The sequence below is a fragment of the Rattus norvegicus genome, chromosome 1 (assembly GCF_021556685.1).
Source record: "Rattus norvegicus strain SHRSP/BbbUtx chromosome 1, alternate assembly SHRSP_T2T, whole genome shotgun sequence".
Classification (NCBI taxonomy): Eukaryota; Metazoa; Chordata; class Mammalia; order Rodentia; family Muridae; genus Rattus; species Rattus norvegicus.
The window spans coordinates 161,073,650-161,086,328 of record NC_141534.1 but is presented as its reverse complement, the minus strand read 5'-3'; the positions used below and the strand labels follow the sequence as shown (position 1 = coordinate 161,086,328).

General features: G+C 38.4%; 1 pseudogene; it reads left to right on the top strand.

Annotated features, from left to right (window-relative positions):
- Positions 1–875: 875 nt before the first annotated feature.
- Rpl21l5 (ribosomal protein L21 like 5) lies at positions 876–1,358 on the top strand (annotated as a pseudogene).
- The last annotated feature ends 11,321 nt before the right edge of the window (positions 1,359–12,679 follow it).

Here is a 12,679-nt window from a genome sequence, read left to right as displayed (position 1 = left end):
GATGGGAGACTTTTAATAAATGCTTCTAATTCTTTAGGAGTTTGGGACTCTTTAGATGGTTTATCTGATCCTGATTTACTTTAGTACCCTGTATTTGTCTAGAAAATTGTCTATTTCTTCCAGATTTTCCAGTTTTGTTGAATATAGGCTTTTGTAGTGTGATCTGATTTTTTTTTTAATTTTCTCAGATTCTGTTGAAATGACTGTTTTCACTTCTGATTTTGTTAATTTGGATACATGCTCTGTGCCTGCTGGATAGTCTGGTTAATGGTTTATTTCTCTTCATAATTTTCTCAAAGAACCAGCTCCTGGTTTTGTTGATTTTTTGCATAGTACTTGATGAATTTCATTCCTGAGTTCAATTATTTCCTGCCTTCTACTCCTCTTTGATGTATTGCTCTTTTTTTTTGTTCTAGAGCTTTCAGGTGTGTTGTCAAGCTGCTAATGTATGCTGTCTGTTTCTTTATGGAGGCACTCAGAGCTATGAGTTTTCCTCTTAGCACTGCTTTCACTGTGTCACATAAGTTTGGGTATGTTGTGCCTTTGTTTTCATTAAATTCTAAAATGTCTTCAATTTCTTTCTTTATTTCTCCATTGATCAAATTATCATTGAGTAGAGTGTTGGTCAACTTCCATGTATATGTGGGCATTCTTTCATTTTTATTGGTATTGACAACCCGCCTTAGTTACGGGTGATCTGAAAGGATGCATGGGATTATTTCAATCTTCTTGTACCTGGTGAGGACTGTTTTGTGATCGATTACATGGTCAATTTTGGAGACGGTACCATGACGTGCTGAGAAGGAGGTATATTCTTTAGTTTTAAGATGAAATGCTCATCCGCTGGGGCAGCCATCTTCCAGTAACTCGCCAAAATGACAAACACAAAAGGAAAGAGGAGAGGTACTCAGTATATGTTCTCTAGACCTTTTAAGAAACATGGAGTTGTTCCTTTGACCACATACATGCAAATCTACAAGAAGGGTGATATTGTAGACATCAAGGGAATGGGCACTGTTCAAAAAGGAATGTCCCATAAGTGTTACCATGGCAAAACCAGAAGAGTCTACAATGTCACCCAGCATGCCCTGGGCATCATTGTAAACAAGCAAGTTAAAGGCAAGATTATGGCCAAGAGGATCAATGTGCGGATTGAGCATATCAAGCACTCGAAGAGCAGAGATGGCTTCCTGAAGCAGGTGAAGGAGAACGATCAGAAGCCAAAGGAAGCCAAAGAGGAGGGCACCTGGGTTCAGCTGAAGCTCCAGCCTGAGCCACCCAGAGAAGCCCACTTTGTGAGGACTAAGGGAAAGGAGCCCGAGCTTCTGGAGTCCATTCCATACGGACTCATGGCCTAATGTACACAAAGGAAATAACGGACCTGGACTGAAAAAAAAAGATGAAATTCTCTATAAATATCTGTTAAATCCATTTGGTTCATAACTTCTGTCAGGTTCTCTATGTCTCTGTTTAGTTTCTTTTTCCATGATCTGTCCTTTGATGATAGTGTGGTGTGGAAATCTCCAATTATTATTGTATGAGGTGCACTGTGTGCTTTGAACTTCAATAAGGTTCCTTTTATGAATGTAAGTGCCCTTGCATTGGGAACATAGTCAGATTTGAGAGTTCATTTTGGCTGATTTTTCCTTTGATAAATGTAAAGTATCCTTCCTTATCTTTTTTGATAACTTTTGGTTGAAAATTGATTTAATTCAACATTAGAATGGCTACTCCAGCTTGTTTCTTTGGACCATTTGCTTGGAAAGTTGTTTTCCAGCCTTTAACTCTGAGATAGTGTCTGTCTTTGTCTCTGAGATGTGTTTCCTGTGTGCAGAAAGTGCCAAGTCCTCTTTGTGAATCCAGTCTGCTAGTCTATGTCTTTTCATTGGGGAATTGAGTCCATTGATGTTAGGAGATATTAAGGGACAGTGATTGTTGTTTCCTGTTATTTTTGTTGTTAGAGGTGGAATTATGTTTCTGTGGCTATCTTCATTTGTTTTCATTGCAAGGAGATTACTTTCTTGCTTTCTCTAGAGTGTAGTTTCCCTTCTTCTCTTGGAGTTTTCGATCTATTATCCTTTGTAGAACTGAATTTGTGGCAAAATACTGTATAAATTTGGTTTTGACACGTAGTACCTTGGTTTGTCCATCTATATTAATTAAGAGTTTTGCTAAATATAGTAGCCTGTGCTGACATTTATACTCTCTTAGGGTCTGTATGACATCTGTCCAGGATCATCTGGCTTTCATAATCTCTGATGAGAAGTCTGGTGTAATTCTGATAGGTCTGCCTTTATATGTTACTTCACCTTTTCCCCTTACTGCTTTTAATATTTTTATCTTCGTTTTGTACGTTTGTGTTTTGACTATTATGTGATGGGAGGTATTTCTTTTTCTGGTCCAATCTATTTGGAGTTCTGTAGCCTTCTTGTATGTTTATGGGCATCTCTTTCTTAAGGTTAGGGATGTTTTTTTTTCTATAATTTTGTTGAATATATTTACTGGCCCTTTAATTTGGGAGCCTTTGCTCCCTTCTATACCTATCATCCTTAGGTTTGATCTTCTCATTGAATCATAGATTTCCTGGATGTTTTCAGTTAGGAGTATTTTGTGTTTGTTTCACATTTTCTTTGTTGGTTGTTTCAACGTTTTCTATGGTTATCTTCTGCATCTGAGATTTCTCTCTTCTATCTCTTGTATTCTGTTGGTGATGCTTGTGTTTATGTCTCCTGATCTCTTCCTAAGTTTTCTATCTTCAGAGTTGTCTCCTTTTGTGATTTCTTTATTGGTTCTAGTTCCCTTTTTAAATCCTGGATAATTTTGTTTAATTTCTTCACTTGTTTCAATGTGTTTTCCTGTAATTCTTTAAGAGGATTTTGTGTTTCTTCTTTATGTGCTTCTACCTGTTCACCTGTATTTCTTTAAGGAAGTTATTTATGTACTTCTTAAAGTCTTCTATCATCATCATCATGCTTTTCAATCCAAATCTTGTTTTTTCCATGTGTTTGGTTATCCAGTATTTGTTTCAGTGAGAAAACTTGGCTCTGGTGATGCCAAGTTGTCTTGGTTTTTGTCACTCATGTTCTTTTGATTGCTTCTCGCCATCATGTTGTCTCTGGTGTTAGCTTGACAGTGGCTTGATTGTCATGTAGGCCTGTAGACCTGTTTTCTTTCAGCTGGATCTGGAAACAGAGAGCAAGTCCTGGGTTTGTGTGTCTTGATGCCTCCAGGCGAGTCACTTAGGAGCAGCAGGGCCTTATGTCTGCTGTCACATGTCTTCACTCCTGGCTACTGGCTCTCAGCTCTGGGATCAGACAGAAACTGGAAGGGTCCTGCCCCTGACTGTTTCTAGCTTCCTGTATCCAGAGGACACTAGGCGGGTTCCTCTTGGAACAGGAATGTGAGCAGAAGAGGAGGTCTCCCCTGAGCTCTCATGATTGTCTGCACTTCTGAGAGTCCGGCTCTCTCCACAGTTTGGGTACAGAGAGCTATGGGAACAGTTCAGTTAAGTTCAGTGCGCAAGCAGAAACTGGAAGCAATAACTGACTTCTAAAAGTGGTCCCTTGACCTCCACACTCGTGTGTGCACACACATATAAATGCATGAATAAATAATCATTTAAAATAGTTTTAAAAATAATTATTTTTTTCCAACTTAAGATCTCTTTTCTGGGTTTTATAGACACCTTGTTATCCCCTGAAGTGTAATGTTTACATTCTTTCCAGTTCTCAGCTCAAGGAAGTCATTTAATGTGTCAGAACTTAGAGAATTGTATTGACAGTCTGTTCCTAAACTAAATTACTCAACAGCACCAGCCCTAATTAATTAAGCACTGCACTATGACACATGTTCTGAATGATCCTCCATGAGAAATGTTGCCCTCCTATTTCTTCTCAATTAGTAGTTTCTGTCCTTTCTAGACTACAACCAGTAAGCCTACAACTACTCATAATAACTGGCATATTTATAAAATTACTGCTGTTTTCAAAAGTCTCTCATATTTACTTGCTCAGTTCAGGCCCATATTCAATGACTCCCCAGTCAATAAGCACAATATCATCACCACTTTTCAGATTAGTAGCATAGACTTCAAAACAATTCATCTGTTTGACAAAACAGACCTGTGTTTTAGACACAAGTTTGTGTTTTAGTTGATACCCAACACATGAACAGCATAAAAGTTACAAAGCCTCAGTGATTTGTCTAATGGCTCCCAGAAATAGTCAGAATAGGACATCAGACCCATCCTAGATGTCAGGCCTATTGTTACAATCAAGCAGTTAACACCTAGCTCTCGAAAACACTGTCAATCAAAGGCATACTTTACAAATTATATCTTAATTATATCAAGACCTATTATAAATTCTCTAGTCCTTATGACCATTTAACATACATATACAAAGTTTTATGAAGCAAGAGGAAGCAGAGGGAAGAAGACACTTCTCAGTAGTTCTGGTTCTAACTTATACTAGTGAGAAGATTCACCAAGTTGAATCATTTAATATATATAAATTTAAAAATGTGACCAGCACTGTTTTCATAGAATTTTGGAGCATTTCCAAACTAGCCAATTATATGGACCTACTCAAGTCTACTGATAGACGCAGAAGGAATATATATTTCTCTGGAGACTGCTTTCCCAGCTATTCCTCAAACATATAGATGTGATGACCTTCCTAGATTCCGTAGTCCCATTCTCTTTACTTTAATTGGAAGAGGTGCATTGGAGATTTTAGATACCCTAGACTTCCAGAGGCCTACAGCTCTGGCCAGTAGGTTTGCAAAATTTTGCAGTTGATATCAGCCATGGCATAAAAAAACAATGATTCCTTATTGGTTATGGAGGATTCACAAAAAGGGTCCTATCATGACTGTCCTCAAAAAGAACCAACAAGCAGCTGAAAGAGTCAGATATTTACACTCAGCCAATGGACAAATGATTCTCATCCCTGTGGTTGAATTAAGGAAAAGCTGAAAGAAGCTGAGGAGGAGGGAGACCCTGTAGGAAGACCAGCAGTCTTAACTAACCTGGACTTCCAAGATCTCTCAGACATCAGGCCACCAACCGGGCAGCATACACTAGCTCATATGAGGCCCCTAACACATATACAGCAAAAGATTGCTGGGTCTGGGTTCAGTCAGAGAAGATGCACCTAACCCTCAAGATACTGTAGGCCTTGGGGAGTAGGGAGGTTTGGTGGGGTGGAAGGGTCGGGGGTGGAGACACCTATTTGAAGACAGGGTGGGAGGGGAAGGAAGAGGAGGTATGGGATGTGGAACAGTCAGAGGGTGGACCAGGAAGGGGATAAAAATCTGGATTGTAAAAGAGATTAAATAAACTTTTTAAAAAATTGCTAAATTTTCAGGTGTATGAACAATCACATATACTCATATATCATACACATTTACATGTACATTTACATATGCATTGCAAACACATGCATAGGCATAAGTATACATATATGCATTTACATTACATAGATACATGTTTTATATACAGTTTATACATATATATGTATATATATATATATATATATATATATATATATATATGGGGAAGAGACAGAGAAAGAGAAAGAGGGGAGGGAGGGAGGGAGAAGGGAACACAATGCTTTAAGTAAATGCAAAACAAAATGAAACAAAGCAAATAAAATGACTTTAAGAAAGACATAAAGAACTCCCTTAGAATAATGCAGGAAAGCACAAGCAAACAAGTAGAAGCCCTTTGAGAGGAAACACAAAAATCATTGAGAATACAGGAAAACACAACCAAACACCTGAAGGAATTGAGAATGGAAATAGAAACAATAAAGAAAGCACAAAGGGAGATAACCCTGGATATAGAAAACCTAAGGAAGAGACAAGGAGCCTTAGATACAAGCATCACCAACAGAATACAAGAGATACAAGAGAGAATCTCAGGGGCAGAAGATACCATAGAAAACATCAACACAACCATCAAAGATAATGTAAAATGCAAAATGCTCCTAGCCCAAAACATACAGGAAATCCAGGACACAATGAGAAGATCAAACCTAAGGATAATAGGTATAGAAGAAAGTGAAGACTCCCAACTGAAGGGGCCAGTAAATATATTCAACAAAATTATAGAAGAAAACTTCCCTAACCTTAAGAAAGAGATGCCCATAAACATACAAGAAGCCTACAGAACTTCAAATAGATTGGACCAGAAAAGAAATTTCATTCTGTCATATATTAGCCAAAACACAATATACACAAAACAAAGAAAGAATATTAAAAGCAGTAAGAGAAAAAGTTCAAGTAACATATAAAGGCAGACCTATAAGAATTATACCAGACTTCTCACCAGAGACTATGAAAGCCAGAAGACCCTGGAGAGATGTCATACAGACCCTAAGAGAACACAAATGCTAGCCCAAGTTACTGTATCCAGCAAAACTTTAAATTAACATAGATGGAGAAACAAAGATATTCCATGACAAAACCAAATTTAGGCAATATCCTTCTACAAATCCAGCCCTACAAAGGATAATAGATGGAAAACTCAAACACAAGGAGAGAAACTATACTGTATAGAAAGCAAGAAAATAATTTCCTTGCAACGAAACCAAAAAAGAGACAAACATATTAGACGTCTAACAATGAAAATAACAGAAAGCGACAATCACTATTCCTTAATATCTCTCAACATCAATGGACTCAATTCCCCAATAAAAGGACATAGACTAACAGACTGGATATGTAAAGAGGACCCAGCATTTTGCTGCATGCAGGAAACACACCACGGAGATAAAGACAGACACTACCTCAGAGTAAATGGTTGGAAAACAATTTTCCAAGCAAATGGCCCAAAGAGACAAGCTGGAGTTGCCATTCTAATATCAAATAAAATTGACTTTCAACCAAGAGTCATTAAGAAATATAAGGAAGGGCAGTTCATATTCATCAAAGGAAAAAATCCACCACAATGTGTAGAGAGCTGCGACTTGCTGCGCCTCAAAGATGGCGCTGGTTTCCGCCTTCCACCCTCCCAACGGTGAGCACTCCTTGCAGTAAACAAGTCCTTATTTGTCTATGTCTGCCTGGCCTGCTAGCTTCCGCATAGTGACAGCCTATCTACATGACCCACGTGGCTTGCTAGGACTGGCCAGTGCTAGCTATTTAAGTGTGGTGCAGGGCGTTCCCCAGGGAGAGAGAGACAGAAGACATAGAGGTCAGAAGATTGTATCAAGGTTCCTGAGTAAAACTGCTTGAAGAAGATCTCCTGTGGTCATGTCTTCCTTCCTGGTCGAGGTTGGGTGCACAACAATGAACTCTCAATCCTAAATATCTATGCTGCAAATGCAAGGGAAGCTACATTCATAAAAGAAACCTTACTAATGCTCAAAGCACACATTGCACCTCACACAATAATAGTAGGAGATTTCAACACCCCACTCTCATCACTGGACAGATCATGGAAACACAGAGTAAATAGAGACATAGAGAAACTAACAGAAGTTATGGACTAATTTGGATTTAACAGATATTTATAGAACATTCCATCCTAAAACGAAAGCATATACCTTCTTCTCAGCACCTCATGGAACCTTCTCCAAAATTGACCATATAATTGATCACAAAACAGGCCTGAACAGATACAGGAAGATAGAAATAATCCCATGCATCCCATCAGATCACCATGCACTAAGACTGGTTGGTCTTCAATAACAACAATAATGACAGAAAGCCCATATATAAATGTAAGTTGAATAATGCTGTACTCGATGACAACTTGGTCAAGGAAGAAATGAAGAAATTAAAGACTTCTTAGAATTTAATGAAAATGAAGATACAACATTCCCTAACTTATGGGACACAATGAAAGCAGTACTAAGAGGAAAACTCATAGCTCTGAGTGCCTGCAAAAAAGAACAGGAGAGAGCATATGTCAGCAGCTTAACAGCACACCTTAAAACTCTAGAATAAAAAGAAATATGTTGGGAGCGATGCTGTTGAAGCCCTCCATTATTGATGCTATTATTATGGTTAGAATTAGGTATGACTAAGTTCATAGAAAATCCGCAGCCAGCTGCAGAAAACTAATACAAATCTGGTGGTCAAAATGAATAATAATATGATACATCAAGATACCCAATGTGATGATCTGTAACCTTTCTGAAAAACCAACATCCTGCTGACTAATAGATATGAAAAACCTGTGACCTTTCTGACATCCTGTCAACATCAGCCTATTCCCTGACCACACGAATATTGTGTCTTTGGCCTGCGTAAAATTTCTTACTTCCCCCTCCCTCTGTTACCCCTGTTATGGTATAAATTCAGCCTTGGAGAAAAATAAAATTGTCGCCTTGATCAGACTCTTGACTTGGCGTCCTTCCTCATGTCTCTTGTCCCCCATTCTCTTCCAGGTACTCAGCACCCGTCGTTGACAGAAATAAATAAATCAAAGAGGGGTAGAAGGCAGAAAATAATCAAACTCAGCTGAAATCAACCAAGTAGAAACGAAAAGTACTATACAAAGAATCAAGAAAACCAGGAGCTACTTATTTGAGAAAATCAACAAGATAGATAAACTCCTAGCCAGATTAACCAGAGGTCACAGAGAGTTTATCAAAATTAAGAAAATCAGAAATGAAAAGGGAGATATAATAACAGAATCTGAAGAAATTAAAAAAATCATCAAATCCTACTACAAAAGCCTATATTCAATAAAACTGGAAAATCTGGAGGAAATGGACAATTTTCCAGACTGATATTGGGTACCAAAGTTAAATCAGGAACAAATAAATCTTCTAAACAACCCCGTAACTCCTAAAGAAATAGAAGCAGTCATTAAAAGTCTCGCAACCAAAGAGAGCTCAGATCCAGATGGGTTCAGTGCAGAATTCTATCAGACCTTCATAGAAGACCTCATACCAATACTGTCCAAACTATTTCACAAAATTGAAACAGATGTAGCACTACCAAATTTCTTCTATGAAACCACAATTACTCTTATACCTAAACCACACCAAGACCCAAGAAAGAAAGACAACTTCAGACCAATTTCCCTTATGAACATTGACGCAAAAATACTCAATAAAATTCTTGTAAACTGAATGCAAGAAAACATCAAAACGATCATCCATCATGATCAAGTAGGCTTCATCCCAGGTATGCAGGGGAGGTTTAATATACAGAAAACCATCAACATAATCCAATATATAAACAAACTGAAAGATAAAAACCACATGATCATTTCATTAGATGTTGATAAAGCATTTGACAAAATTGAACACCCCTTCATGATAAAAGTCCTGAAAAGATCAGGAATTCAAGGCCCATATCTAAACATAGTAAAAGCAATATACAGCAAACCTGTAACTAACTAAATGGAGAGAAACTTGAAGCAATCCCAGGAAAATCAGGGACTAGACAAGGCTGCCCACTCTCTACCTACTTATTCAATATAGTTCTCGAAGTCCTAGCCAGAGCAATCATACAGTGAAAGGAGGTCAAAGGGATACAAATTGGAAGGGAAGAAATCAAAATATAAGTATTTGCAGATGGTATGATGGTGTACTTAAGTGACTCAAAAAGTTCCACCAGAGAACTACTTAATCTGATAAACAACTTCAGCAAAGTGTCAGGGTATAAAATTAACTCAAACAAATCAGTAGCCTTCCTCTACTCAAAGGATAAACAGGTTGAGAAAGAAATTAAGGAAATGACACCCTTCACAATAATCCCAAATAACATAAAATATTGTGGTATGACTTTAACCAAGCAAGTGAAAGATCTGTATGACAAGAACTTCAAATCTCTGAAGAAAGAAATTGAGGAAGATCTCAGAAGATGGATCTTCCATGCTCATGGGATTGGCAGGATTAATATAGTAAAGATGGCCATTTTGCCTAAAGCAACCTACAGATTCAATGCAATCCCCAGCAAAATTCCTACTCAATTCTTTATAGAGATAGAAAGAGCAATTTGCAAATTCAACTGTAATAACAAAAAACCCAGGATAGGGAAAACTATATTCAACATTAAAAGAACTTCTGGGGGAATCACCATTCCTGACTTCAAGCACTATTACAGAGCAATGGTCATAAAAGCTGTATGGTATTGTTACAGAGACAGGCAGGTAGATCAGAGGAACAGAATTCAAGACCCAGAAATGAACCCACACACCTGTAGCCACTTGATCTTTGACAAAGGATCTAAAACCATTCAATGGAAGAAAGATCGCATTTTCAACAAATGGTGCTGGTTCAACTGGAAGTCAACGTGTAGAAGAATGCAAATCGATCCATTCTTTTCACCAAGTACAAAGCTTAAGTCCAAGTGGATCAAGGACCTCCAAATCAAACCAGATACACTCAAACCAATGGAAGAAGAAGTAGGGAAGCATCTCAAACACATGGGCACTGGGGAAAATTTCCTGAACAAAACACCAATAGCTCATGCTCTAAGATCAAGAATCTACAGATGGGATCTCATAAAACTGAAAAGCTTTTGTAAAGCAAAAGCTACTGTCATTTGGATAAAACAGCAACCAGCAGATTGGGAAAAGATCTTTACTAATCCTACAACTGATAGAGGTCTAATATCTAAAATATAAAAGAACTCAAGAAGTTAGACTCCAGAGAGCCAAATCACCCAATTCAAAAATGGGGTACAGAGCTAGACAAAACATTCTCATCTGAGGATTATCAAATGGCCATAAAGCACCTAAAGAAATGTTCAACATCCTTTGTCATTAAGGAATGGCAAATCAAAACAACCCTGAGATTCCACTTAGTATAGCTAAAAAACTCAGGTGACAGCAGATGCTGGTGAGGATGTGGAGAAAGAGGAACACTCCTCCATTGTTGGTGGGATTGCAGACTGGTACAACCACTCTGGAAATCAGTCTGGAGATTCCTCAGAAAATTGAACATTACACTACCTGAGAACCCAGCTATACCTCTCTTGGGCATATATACCCAAAAGATGCTCCAACATACAGCAAAGACACATGTTCCACTATGTTCATAGCAGCCTTATTTATAATAGCCAGAAGCTGGAAAGAACCCAGATGCCCTTCAACAGAGGAATGGATTCAAAAAAGGTGAAACATCTACACAATGGAGTACTACTCATCTATCAAAAACAATGACTTCATGAAATTCATAGGCAAATGGAATGAACTAGAAAATATCATCCTGAGTGAGGTTACTCAATCACATAAAAACACACTTGGTATGCACTCATTGATAAGTGGATACTAACCAGAAAGCTCAAATTATCCAAGATGCAATCTACAGACCACAAGAAGCTCAAAAAGAAGGATGACCAAAATGCAGGATGCCCCCACTCCTACTAAAAGGGGGAAAATATTCATAAGAAGGGATATGGAAGCAAAGTTTAGAGCAGTGACTCAAGGAATGGCCATTCAGAGCCTGACCCACATGTGGCCCATATATATATGCCACCATATATATATGCCATGTATATATATATATATATATATATATATATATATATATATATATATATATATATATATATATATCCACCAAAACGAGATAAGATTGATGAAGCTAAAAAATGCATGTGGAAATGGACTGGATACAGATCTCTGCTGAGAGACACATCCAGAGCATGTCTGTTACAGAGGACAATGCTAGCATCAAACCACCGAACTGAGAATAGGACCCCCTTGGCGGGAATTAGAGGAAGTATTGAAAGAGTTGAAGGAGCTTGCAACCCCATAAAAATAACAATGCCAACCAACCAGAACGTCCAGGGACTAAACCACTACCGAAAGGCTATAAATGAACTGAACCAGGGCTCCAACTGCATATGTAGCAGAGAATGGCCTTGTTGGGGCACCAGTGGAAGATAAAGCCCTTGGTCTTTCCAAAGTTGGACCCCCAGTGCGGGGGAATGTGGGAGAAGGCAATAAGGGGGATATATGGGGGAATACCCATAGGAGGGAGGGGGAGGGAATGGAATGTGGGCTTAGGGACAGGAAACTGGAAGGGGAATAACCTTTGAAATGTAAGTAAAGAAATATATAATATAAACTTAAAAAAATGATTACAAAAGAGTAAAAAAAAAAAGAGTCCTGAGTGAGGTAACTTAATCACAAAAGACTACACATGATGTGCACTCGCTGGTAAGTGGATATTGGTCCAAAAATTTTGAATACCCAAGATACAATTTACAAACCACCTGAAGCTCAAGAAGAAGTGAAAGCAAAGTGTAGATGCTTCAATCCTTCTTAGATGGGGGAAAATACTTCAGGAGGAAATATGGAGACAAATTTTGGAAGAGAGCCTGAAGGAAAGGCCATTCAGAACTACCCTACCTGGGAAGTCACTAAACCCAGAAACTATTGCCAAGTGCTTGCTGACAGGAGCCTGACATAGCTGTTTCCTGAGAGCAGAAGCTGACAAGTACAGAGACAGACGTTCACAGTCAACCATTGGACTGAGAATAGTATCGCCAATGGAGGAGTTAGAGAAAGGACTGAAGGAGCTGAAGGATTCCTATGCAATCCCAAAGGAAGAACAACAATATCAACCAAACAGAACCCCAAAGCTCCCAGGGACTAAATCACCAACCAAAAGAGTACACATGAAGTGACCCATAGCTCTAGCCTCATATGTAGCAGATGGCTTTGTTGGACATCAGTGGAAGGCAAGGCTCTTTGTCCTGTGAAGGGGCGATG